Here is a 5,217-nt window from a genome sequence, read left to right on the forward strand (position 1 = left end):
TAGTGAACGAAAGCTTGGCTGGGTATAGTAGTCTGGGCTTGCATCCATGGTCTCTTAGTTTTTGCAGTACATCTATCCAGGACCTTCTGGCTTTCATTGTTTTCATAGAGAAGTCAGGTGTAAGTCTGATAGGTTTACCTTTATAAATAACTTGGCCTTTTTCCTTTGCGGCTCATAATATTCTTTCTTTATTCTGGAAGCTTTGTGTTTTGATCATTATATGGCAAGGGGATTTTTTTTTTGATCCAGCCTATTCGGTGTTCTGTATGCTTCTTGAACCTTCCTAGGTACATCTTTCTTTATGTTGGGAATGTTTTCTTCTATAATTTTATTAAATATATTTTCTGGACCATTGAACTGCACTTCTCCTTATTCTACTCCAATTATTCTTAGATTTGGTCTTTTTATTGTGTCCCATATTTCCTGAATGCTTTGTGATGAGAGTTTGTTGGACTTGCTGTTTTCTTTGATCAGTGAGTTTATTTTCTCTATGTTATCTTCAGAATCTGAGATTCTTTCTTCAAATTCTTGTATTCTGTTGGTTATGCTTGTTTCTTTAGTCTCTATTCATTTACCTAGATTTTCCATGTCCAGCCGGCCCTCTGTTTGTGTTTTCTTCTTTGCCTCCATTTCAGTTTTCAAGTCTTGAACTGTTTCTATTATCTGCTTAATTGTTTTTCCTTGGTTTCATAGGGTATCATTCACTGATTTACTCAATTCTTCAAACTTTCTGTTATACTTCTCATCCATTTCTACAAGGGCGTTTTTAACATGCTGTTTAAGGCCTCTATAATTTTCATAAAGTCAATTTTTTCTACTTCTTCTTGATTAAGGTGCTCCTGTTCTCCTGTTGTGAGGTCGTTGGGTTCTGGTGGTTTCGTGTTATTTTTCAGGTTGTTGGGTGAATTCTTGCATTGGCACCTGCCCATCTCTTCCTCTGAATGCTTCCTTATGGATCATCTTTTACAGGATCAGGTCTCCTTGTCCACTGATGTACCTTCCCAGTGATGTCACTCCCCATTGTTGGCTCTCCTGGTGCCCAGATCGGATCTCTGTGCTGCTTGGGTAGCTCATAAACAAAGGGCCTACCTTGCTTGCTGCAGGCAGGCTATTGAGACAAAGGAACTACCGCCCTCCTGGTTGGCCTCCTGATTCGGATTTGGTCCCAGCCCCCAAACAGGCTGAGCTGGGAGATGTTATGTGGCCAAAGAGGGGAGAGAGGCAGATGGGGGGAGGTTCTATATGCAAGCTAGGTGGGATAGGAAGAGAGAGGAGGTATAGGGCAGTATAGACTCTGCAGGATCTGGGACAGAACTTCTTAAACCTCATCCACCTCTCAGATTTTTCCTTCTTCTCCATCATCTTTGTGTGTACTGGTATTACAAGCCCAAGTCTGACTGTGGTCTCTTCCTGCAGAACATCTTCACTGTAACTACATCTGGCAAAATGCTCTCAGTCACCTCAGACCAGGACTTAACATAACATAAGCCTGATGGTTTCCTGACCTAGCACCTTCACTTGAGGGATATGGTTGTTGTTCTTATTCTCTTAGCTCTTGCTTCTCTTTTACTCCTTCATACAGACCAATCTCATGATCAGTTTCCTAGTCTGCCTGGAAGATGCTTTGGGATGTTGAATGAATGTTACCTATAATACAAGCACAATGTTTACACAGGTGACATGAAACAATGGTAACAGAAACAAAGACAAGACTCTATACAAATCTAGCTGGTGAAACAATGAGTTACATTTGGCTCTGTAGAAGTGTGTCATCAATGATGGGATTTTTGTGTTTTGTTTTTGTTTATTTGAATGTTTAGATAGGGTCTTACTGTGATCTCTAGCTGTCCTAGAACTCACTCTGTAGAACAGACTACATCCAGCAACCAGTTTCACACACAATTGTTGAGAACAGTGTGCTCTGCTATGCCCAGAAATACTGGAAATTTCTCAGTGGTTATGTCTCTGGGGGAAAAAAAGCTTTGCTTGCAACTTTTAACTGCCTGTAGTTCTGGGAAGAAAGGGGTGACCCTAGGAGCCTCAACACCAAGAAAGAATACTGATGGGAAAATGTTCTACAGGTCACTTGTGTGTAGTAACAGCTACAAAGACTTCAATAGAACCAGAGTATTGCCACGGTGAAGAGCAGTGTTCTACAACGAAGAAAGATGCAGGCTGATTCTGCTGGGATCATAGAGAACAGAAGGGATACACTGAGAAAATGATCCTTTATTTCTCCTAGATGAACATGGAGAAGACATGTATGGAAATGAAGAATGAAATGAGGTATGCTCATGGCTTAGACTTAATTCTATTATGTTAAATAATAATCCCTCATAGATTGATTGCTCTTATCTTACCAACATACATGTCTATCATAGGAACAAACTCTCAGCGTTCTCTTTTCTCTTGTGTTCCTCTTTTATTGTTCAGAATCCTTCTGGTTTTATAAAGTCTGAATTTGATTTAATGCCTGTTCAATCACAAATGTATATTCCAAATTACTGTTATTGACATCTCAACTCTGAGCCTCAGCACCATCCTGATTGTCTAATATCGGTGTCATTTTCACCATACTCATAAGTTCATGATTGCTGTGATTGGATATACAAGAAATGATTAACCTTTAGACAGTTTTACAATGTAGTTGGCAAGCAAAAAGGATTTGGTTATGTAAATGTTATGGTTAAACAGCCCCTCTCTGCTCTCATGTTTTGCAGATGGTTAATACATCACATGTAAACTGTGAAGGTCATCAAAATCTGCAGCTGAAAAACAGAACTGAAAACTTCCCCAAAATGAAGGTTCCCAAAATTCAGACAGTTCCTTATTAAAGAAGAGGCTAACATTGTTCAGTGCCTTAACCTACCTTTGGGAAGGATCATTGCAGGGGGACTTTTTCCTTCATGGTGTCTGAGGTAGGGTCAGGGCTCCAAGACTGCTGGCAGCTACATATGCTCTGTGCTATATCTGTAAGCAAATTCTGCACATACTTCATATTGCTGTCTGATGCCCAGATTGACACTAAAATAGGTCAATTCCTACATTTATCCACAGGTATAATGGTTCATGTGTAGGTATCAGTTTTGTTGTGGGATATTTGTATACTGTGTGACAAAGTTTTGCTTTGATTGGTTTAATTAAATGCTGAATGGCCAATAGCTGGCGGGAGGTATAGGTGGGACATCAGTCAAAAAGAGAACTCCAGCAAGAAGAAAGGCATAAGCTAGCCAGTTGGCAGGGCAGGCAGGAACACAGCCCGCTGCTTGCCTCATCACTACAGAGGTATATGGGGACATCAGTCAGAGAGAGGACTCTGGGAAGAAGAAAGGCAGAGTCACCAGTCAGACACTAGACACAGACAGGACACTGCAGCTGGAAGATGGAAGAAAGGATATGCCATGATAGCTAGGTAGGAGGGATAGGCAGGATTTCTACAGTGAGAAAGAGGAGAAGGATCTAAGCATGTAGATTGTGCCATAGAGATTCTAGAAAACTCAGAACAAGTCTGAGGTACAGAATGGAATAGAGGCAAATGAACCATGTAACATGATATAGATAAGTAAAATAGGTTATTATAAGCTATAAGAACTAGTTAGAAACAAGCCTAAGCCACATGCTGAATTTTGTAATTGATAAAAGTCTTTGTGTCATTATTGGGAGGCTGGATAATAGGTCAGAGAAAGATTCCATACAAATGGGGTTCATTGTAGGGCTAAGTATTTCCACATAGTGCTCAATGAAGATTTTAAAAAGTACCAAATATGGAACCATATATTGCTTCTTATTCCCACGGTCATAGGTGGCCACTGTCTGATGGCTTAACCCAGCAGGCACCATGTATGGAGATTCATGATAGGTTTAAGGCTTGTGTGTTTCTAAAACAAAAAGATAAGACACCAAAAAGAGAAGTAGCACAGGTAATCCAGCCTTTCAGAATGTCTCTGTTGCAGTTTCCTCAAAATTTTGCTTCTAGAATAATTTCAAATCTGCTAGGTGAGAGGGTTCAGCGTCACTGACAAATGAAGTCATATTTCAGATAAGTCCTACAATTCCCCATCACACTGAGATAGACAATAGCTAGTAGCTCTCTCAGGACTTGACCATTATCTTAATTTTCTTAAGGTCCCCTAAGGATCCATCATCCCCAGACAACAGAAAACCATCTGGATTTCCTATATTTCCAAGAGGTGGGGTAGGTGGTTTCTGGTCATTCAGAGGTTTGCGGATGTTTGACATCATTTTGGGGGTTGGATGTAAATTGTTACTAGTCATGGTAAGTGAGAAAATTAAGCAAGGGAGGTGTATTCAAAGATCTCTTTCTGAAAAGAAAAAAGGTATTATATGGCAATAATAAGATAAAATGGTAGATTATTGAATATACATTTAGACTAAAATCTAATACTAGTCTCAAATATTTTACATTGATACGGTCTTTTATATATTGATACAAATTTAAAATTACCTCGCTATGTTGTACATACATTTCTACTCTTCTTTAAGATATTGTACCTATGCAACACATTTAAAAATGTAATGAATAGGAGGGATGAGGAACGTCTGAGTTCCCTCTTCCTGGCTGCAGCCGCACTCACTCACCCCAATAAAGTCTCTCCCAGTGCCCAGATTGAAACTCCTTGCTGCTAGGGTAGCTCACAAACAAAGGGCCCACCCTGCTTGCTGCAGGAAGGCTATGGAGACAAAGAAACTACCGCCCTCCCCTTTGCCCTCCCTATTCGGGTCTGGTCCCAGCGCCCAAGCAGGCTGAGCTGGGAGGTGCTATGCCGCCAAAGAGGGAAAGGAGGGAGGGAGACAGGGGGTGGAGGGATCTGGATGTAAGCTGGATGGGATAGGAAGAGAGAGGAGGTATTGGGCCCCTGCAGGAGGACCTGGAAGTATAGGAGGGATCAGGAACATCTGATTTCCCTGTTCCTGGCTGCTGCCACACTCACTCACCCCAATGATGTCTCTCCTGGTGCCCAGATCGAAACTCCGTGCTGCTTGGGAAACTAAAAGAAACTAAATAAGAAGGTGAACCCAAGGAAAAACATATAGTTATCCTCTTGGCTATGGGAAGTAGACAAAATTGCCAGGGAGAATATTGGGATCTTGGGGGTGGGGTGTAATCAGGGTAAGGGGAGATGGGGAGAGAAAAGTTAGAAGGGAAGGAGGGGGGAACTTGGGGAAACAGGAGGATTGGGATAAAGGAAGGTTGGA

The sequence above is a fragment of the Microtus ochrogaster genome, unplaced genomic scaffold, assembly GCF_000317375.1.
Source record: "Microtus ochrogaster isolate Prairie Vole_2 unplaced genomic scaffold, MicOch1.0 UNK171, whole genome shotgun sequence".
Lineage (NCBI taxonomy): Eukaryota > Metazoa > Chordata > Mammalia > Rodentia > Cricetidae > Microtus > Microtus ochrogaster.